This window comes from Haemaphysalis longicornis, unplaced genomic scaffold, assembly GCF_048455015.1.
Source record: "Haemaphysalis longicornis isolate Haplotype H1 unplaced genomic scaffold, Haemaphysalis longicornis Haplotype H1 scaffold_1, whole genome shotgun sequence".
Lineage (NCBI taxonomy): Eukaryota > Metazoa > Arthropoda > Arachnida > Ixodida > Ixodidae > Haemaphysalis > Haemaphysalis longicornis.
The window spans coordinates 25,236,326-25,243,795 of NW_027526203.1; the positions used below are offsets into that span (position 1 = coordinate 25,236,326).

The 7,470-nt window shown below is 47.4% G+C and overlaps 1 pseudogene; it reads right to left on the minus strand.

Moving 5' to 3' along the window:
* Positions 1 to 1,228: 1,228 nt before the first annotated feature.
* LOC144159590 (uncharacterized) lies at positions 1,229 to 5,918 on the minus strand (annotated as a pseudogene).
* Positions 5,919 to 7,470: the final 1,552 nt, after the last annotated feature.

Sequence of the window (7,470 nt, forward strand, 5' to 3'; positions counted from 1 at the left end):
AGTGCCAGAAATTCCGACGTTCTCTCTGGTGGCGCCCTAATCCCAGGTTGTCCTGTGTTGGCGAAGGCACAGTAAACATTTGTCTATACACCTGGCAACAATGAGTGGTTTAAAAAGAAGTTGTCAAGGCCCTTTGCAAACAAAAAATACGGGTTGTATAAAAGTGACCCTGGCTCTGAAATTACGAGGCCCGAAATAAAACCATCTAGCTGGGGTGACGCTAGAACTTAACAGTGTAATTATAAAAGAGATGATCTTTCTCGTGCTATCTTGTTCGTTCGTGAATATTTTAACGCAAAATTTTTTTTTCTGCGTTTCCCTCGATTCAGCCAGAAATGTTACGGGTGAGTTTACTAGTGGGTTTGTGACCCACTGGGAATTGATCGGTTATTCGGTATGTGATTGGCGAGGTAAGAATGAATGTACCGGAGAAAATTAGCGAGAGAAACAAGCTAAGTGCATGCTGAATATTTATCCTAAGCGAATATAAGGGCTCTCAAATACTGAGCATCGCCTTGAGCTAAAGCTTGAAGTCGTCATTCTTTGCGCAACAGCCAGGCATTGCCGATTACCGCGTCGTCAATATATGTACTACATGCGCGACGGCAACATTTCCTGGAGCAGCAGCGACGGAGAAATAGGGAAGGGATGGAGGAGGGTGGGCGCGTAGTTTTTCGGGGACCCCTACAAGACTTAACGGACTCGTAAGTAAAAAAAGGGAGCTCAACTGTTTGGACTTCTTGAAACAAAATTTAATTAGTATGACTCAATTATCACTAAACATCGAATCTAGAATCATTATTTTTCACTTGTCAACTTTTCACTTATCAGCGGGAGAAAAGTTAACTGGCTCTTATCGTAGTGACAATCATTAGGTCATGCATACATTTTGTTGGGAAGCTGCCGTTGCGAACCCAAAAGGGCGAGCGTGCAGGCGGAAACAGCACAATGAACGCAGTTTAGTAGGTTTGCGACGTCACCCATAAAGGTTTGGTTTTTAATACTGGCTCATGAAGTTCAAGCTCGCCGTTTTGCGGACTTTTGTAGCTGGAAGACGCCTTCGTGTAGCAGACGACGCCGAGTTGCGTTTCAGTTCACCTCCGCCTGAAACAGTAGTTCGCATCGGCATGGCCATCGAAAAACCTGGGATCTGGGCGCCCCCACAGTGAACGGGCTGCTGCAATGGGTTTCGGGGCGATAGAGCAGGCACAGTAGGTTATATAAGAGGCTATGCCACGTACACGCCGTGAAGCACAACGGCCTGCAAGTATGGGCCCAGAAGCTCCAGGACGATCTCCAAAGTGGCGTCGCGCGGCAAGCCCTGCAGGTGCAAGCAGTCCCTCCTGGAAGACAGCGGTCGTGCGGCGTGGCAGTGCATTGGAGTGGTCAGCGCAACGTACGGACGACGTCGGAGAAAGTTGGCTCAATGGAGGCAGCGTCGTTATTCCTCCAGCGTTGGAGCGTTCGTTCTCCGCCGTCCTCGACTCTGGTTTGAGAGTATTCCGAGGACGCATGCACGCGATGCTGCAGAGGCTGAGAGGGAGACGCACTCGAACGCGCTGTATTGTTTCGCTATCCTGTCACCGTGAGACATTCGCTCGCACCGTTGAGCAGTGCGGATGTGTTCTTCTTCGCCTCCCTTTTGAAGACTCGCGCTACGTTTTTCGTATCTGTATCTAGTATTTCGTGTCGCTATGTGACAGTTCTTTAGAAACTAGCCTAGGCAGAGTGCGAGATGTCGACGCGCGGCAGCCTGCCCCCGCCTGCGACTAGTGCATCGGCCGCGCGTGTTCAGATGTTGCATCGTCGCTAAAACAGTTTCGGGAGTTCCAGCAGCCTCGCGAGGCTCATAGTCTCCAGCAGCAGCAGCAGCGTTTCCACCAGGTCGTGGGGATGCTGCAAGCCAAGCCCGCACCCCTGCCCGGGTCTTTGTTCGCACAACCCGCCGAGCCGACCCAAGTTACGGCCGTTGCGTGTGCTGCCCTGGCGGAGCCAATAGACGAGACGTCAAGCGCCCGCGCCCGCGGGGCGGCTTGGATGCTATAACGACTCTAGGGGCGTAGCCAGGCATTTCTTTCGGGGGGGGGGAGGGGGGGGGGGGGCGCGGTCGACCAGCAGGTGGGAGGGCGAAATATGTAGGCAAGGCTTCTTGCGCGTTGTTTTTCAAACGAAGCTTGAAATAACTGACTTCAACATGCGATTTGTGTGTGCTGAACGCTAACAGTAAAGCACACCTTAAGAAGGTTAAATGATAATAATGACCTTAATTCCTGTTCCAATTCCAAAGTCTATGGGTAAGCCACGGGAGATTCGTTCATCCGTAGAGCAGGTGGTTATGCGGGCATGCGCTCATGAGCGTGGTCATGAGTGTGCTCGTGAGTGGCAAGTGGTCCCCGAAGTTCGTCAGGTGGAAGTGAAGGCCAACACTGGGTGTTGACTATCAAGACTCGCGTGTTTTAGATTTTCCTTTGGGAAAGGGGCTAATAAATTTTCTTATCAGCTACGAAGTACAGTCGAGCAAGATTTCAAGGTTATCGCGCCAGCATCGAGCGGCCAAGCGTGTCACCGGCCTCGTAGGCCGGGGCCACGCTTGGGCAGGAGTGGCAAGAGTGCGAATTCTTGATTTTCATGGTTCCGAAACGAAACCGTATATAGTCGCCTACGGTTTCGTTTCAGAACCATGAAGATCAAGATTTCGCACTGTTCTCTCCCTTATTGGCTGTTACATGCAGCAACAATGGCCCGCAACGACTGACTTGCCACCCTTTGGGTTTCAAGCTTTACATTCGTTGTTTTCAAGCACAAAATTGGTTGCCTTTTACCTACGCCGACGATAAAGAAACTGGCATGGAATATTTGCTAAAGATGGTGTGCTGTCTGCTTCATATCAAAGAGCAGCTTTCCCGAAATAACCTTCGAATGACACTGGACTGTACTATCTTGATCACAGTTAGGCTGAACCCGACAGCACGTGTCATTCCGTGCGCGGGAGGCGCCTGTCGGCGTTCCGGGCAACTTCAAACGCGAATCACATAGCCTTGTTGAAAACGAACTGCGCATGCGTGCGAAGTTACCCGGAACGCCGACATGCGGCTCCCGCGCACGGAATGACACGCGGTCCCGTGTTCACCCTAACTGTGATCAAGGTAGTTCGTGCGGCACATTCGTATATTGTGGCGGTGAAGTAAGCATGACGTGCATCTTCGTCCCTAAGTAATCGCCTTTTGTTATTTTTTGTGCTAGTATGCTAGTAACGTGAAATTTAAACTTACCCTTAGCGGAACACCTTATTCAGTGCTGTTGAATGTTGAGCTTGTTGCACGTTTCTTAAATTTCATTCTATTTCTAGTGGTTAAATCGAACAGACATGACATCAGTAATATTCCGGTTAAGCAAATACAGAATGCTGATTCTAACCAAAAGGGAAGTCAAGAGAACAATGGAATAGTGCCAAAAAGAAAAAAAGCTCCACAAAAAGAGAATTGTATAGTTTTGTTGATGTGGAGGAAATACAAGATGGGCAGAGCAATGCGCTTTATATAGCAGAAATTATGAAACTATGAAAATGAAATGTAATGTCGGTAGAAAAATAAACATATCGAGGATTGATAGTTGACTGAACAAAATACGGTGACATGCTCTGTCATGTTATTACACCTTGTACCAGTGTAAAGACAAGGAATGACACGCTAAATGAGGTATGGCAGGGTAAATGATACATGTTAAATTTAGCGTTATGTTTCCGAAACGCTTGCAGATATTCGCATCAAGTTTGTTGTGCGCAGACAAGATGCCACTGGGTAAAACATGAAACACTTTGTCTGGGTCTACATTGGGTATCTTTCTTGTGGCCCACTCACAAAATTTCAGGTGTGTTTGTTCAATGTACCTTTTCTTTGGAACAAAACGGAGGAATGTGATGATATCGCGCAGTGTTATTTTAAATAACCATTAGTTTTATCTGAACTACAGACATTTGATACCCAACTTGGAGTATGGGCGCACAAAAAAATGTCACTACATGCACACACCTGTAAGGGGGTGTCTTGTAGTACACTTTATTTGCAGTAGTAATATTTATGTTAACCTAATTGTTTTAGTGTAGAATAATTATGATTAGTTGTAGAACATGTGTGCAAAGTTTCACTGTAATCGAAGCAATACTTTCCGAGAAACGGTACCTTGAAGTTGAATAAGTTACAAGAAACCCAATTTGAGAAAAATAAAGTTTTGTGTTTGCGTATTGCTCAAGTATGCTTAAACTGAACTAGGGAAATACATTTGCCTGCTGGCTTTTTTAGAGGTGTCTCTGAAACCTTTCTTGGTGTTCCTTTTCACACGTCGTCTTTCTTTGATTTCGACGGAGCTTTAGAATTCTGCCCTGTCGACACGCTCTTTATCTATCCTGTCGAAGGCAATGTCACAAAAGACACCTGGAACAATTCCAACGGCTTCCAGAACTGCTTTCCGTGCGGAATTGCCATCATTGTAGTATGCTACAGCATCGTTAGTTGCTGTTTTCACCGTGTCAGCGCTGACAAATGTTGTCTTGGGGCAGCGGCACCAGATGAGCTGGTTGAGTGACTCATTAGTGTTCTGGGTTCTTCCATGAAGACATTTCCTCAGAAAACGTATCGCCTTGAACACTGGCTTGAGGACGTTCACCACGGCCTCAGGAATGTTGTTTGTGGGAGTAGGTCATGCTTCCCTAAACAAGGCTCCGATTATACCTACCATGAGGATGGTCCTTTTGGGCAGACTCCGTGCTGGGGCTTGGCATCTGTTGATAACTTGTGAAAGTATATTGCCCACACATATCGTCTCATGTTATATAAACTATCTACATTTTCCCGGATAGCCTTGCCATGGTCAACCTGAATGGAGTCGATGTCCTTTTCGGAGAGGCGTCCTTTCCCTGGAAAGTGGCAGACCATCGGCGAGCTTTTCCCCTTCCAATTTTTCTTGGTGTTCCTGAGCCTCTTGCCCATTCGCTTCTGCACATGTACAACACATTCATGCTTTTCTATGGCCTTCTTGTAGCGCTGTGAGTCTCTGACAGAAATGCATGCCTTAGTGTCTCGATCACCAATGTAACTTGTGTACATTACCTGGTGCGTTTCAACAGAGCGTCCAAAAATTTTTACAGCTCCAGCACATTCCATTCCACCAGATGGCCCATCGTAAGTAACTTTATTCACTCATGTTGTCATCCGTGTGAAGGTTGCGAGCACAGATATGGCAAAACTTACATTCTACTTCAAAGTCCACCACCTTTCCTGAGTCAGCCGATATCGCTGCTACAACAACATGCAGTGAAGAATAACCACGCTTCACCCATGTTCCATCCACCGTGAGCGCAGTTTCCAGCTCTTCATCAGAGTCGAAGGCCTCTTTCTTCAGTTCTTCGGCAGCTTTTGCCATACTATTTCTCACTGTGGTCGTGGATGCGTTAAGAATCCTTGCGTTGTACTACGCAAACTTTGTTGGCGGTGGCGGTAGATTGAGCACAGCACACATGGTGCGACCCGATGCCAACCCTTTTCCGCACGTACGAAGGCCGTACACGAACCTTTCATTCACTTCAAAGATGTTGCCAGAAGTGCGCCTGGATGTCTCGAGCACATTGAAAGCATCGCACTCGCTGCAGGTGACATTTATAGAGGACGACAAACCGCTACGCCTGTCAATATCCTCTTCCAAATTGATTTTTCCCTTGTTGCACTTTTTACATACAGCTACGTTTTGCAAAAAGCTACGAAGAAGAGCGAGGTCGATCAGGCTGTAACCAGTTTTACTTGGGCCGTCTACGTCGAAAGATGCACCACTACGCCTCTCACCTAGTTTCGCGAAGAGCCGGTTTCTGGCTGTCTTGCTTGCTCGTAATCCGATTACCTTTGAAAGTTCTCTTTTTGGTCCATTTGCTCGGTGATCGTGCTATTTCCGGTATCTCAGTGCGTTTGAAACTCGAAGCAGAGGGAACGCAACCACGACCGTAAATGTGGGAAAAATCACAAAAACGGTACATACTACAAGAGCACCACTAGCGGCAAGTCTCTTAAAGTTAGTACTTTGAAAAATATACGATGATTTAATACACTAAATATTTCGGAAACACAGACTCAAGTAAAAAAAGTGAACTAATGCAGCGAACCGCGAAAAACAACGCTAAACATACCGTCCTCTGAACCACAGCTCTTCAATGTAGGCAGTTGTGAAACTCCGCCTGAAAAAACGGCCCGCACCTGGACCCCCGCTGCTTTGGATCGTGCGTACCGTGGCGCCACGGCGACCACCACATGCACTATCCAAAAAACAAACTAATTATTCAAACTGGCAATTTAACGTTAAAGGGGCGCTGAAAGGCGTTTTGAGCACACTAAATGAACTAGCGCAATCGTTAGATTGGCCGTCAACGTTATCTGTGCCAAGTATTACTCTTTTGCGCGCAGCGGAAAGCTCACACTTTTGTTGCAAAGTTTGTCGCTTTTTTGTCACCCTTCCCTTCGTGTTTTCGACGCCGCCATCTTCACATGGCTACGTCATCGATTCCCAGATGTTCGTCATGAGCTAAACATCCTGCTATTGGGCGACTTTTTCACGCACTTCCGGCAAAGAAATGCGTCGTCTGCTCAGCGTCGGCTCGCCGGCTGATCTGTCGGCGTAGTGCCGGAGTGCTTGGACATTTTACGACAAACGAAACAAGTGTAAACAAACGCTTAACCGTTTGTATTGAATGCAACACGGCCATAACACGACATGGATATTCTCTTACCTGTGTACGTTCTATAAAGAAAGCGTTGAAACCCCGTGGCACTTCTTTCGTGCAATCGCAGAGAACGCCCTGAGCCGAATGCCCGGATTTTACGCACACCATTTTATTCAACTTCAAAACAATCCAGAGATGCGTTTCGAACGAACACAACGTCACAACGTGCGTTGCAAGTCTTAACAGCGATTTACAGACGATGGGTTGCCTCCTCCTGCCCGTCGTAAATTCGGCACTCACCTCGCGCGCGGTTTGCGGAGACGAACAGCACGTCAAGTATGGCGCACATGCCGAGATGGCTTTTAGCCAGGCACACTGCACATACCCCATGCGAGGTTGAGTCGTACGTCGCTCGAGAAAGATAATCCAGACCGTGGGAAGCACTATCTGATACTCGCAGAAGCACAGCGTCGCATTTCATCGTGAAACAATGGCGTCCACAACCAGAGTTCGGCGAACTCACTCATGAGTCCACTCACTCAGACTCATTTGGACTCGAACTCACGCGTGAGTTTGAGTTTGAGTGAGCGCGAGGCTAGTGTGGCATGGTGAGTTTGAGCTTGAGTGAGTTTGAGCCGAGTGATCACGACTGAGTTTGAGTCCGATTGAGTTTAAGTCCATTTTGAGTTCTGAGTCCATTTTGAGTTTGAGTCCATTTTGAGTTCTGAGTACAATTTGAGTTTGAGTCCATTTTGAGTTCTGAG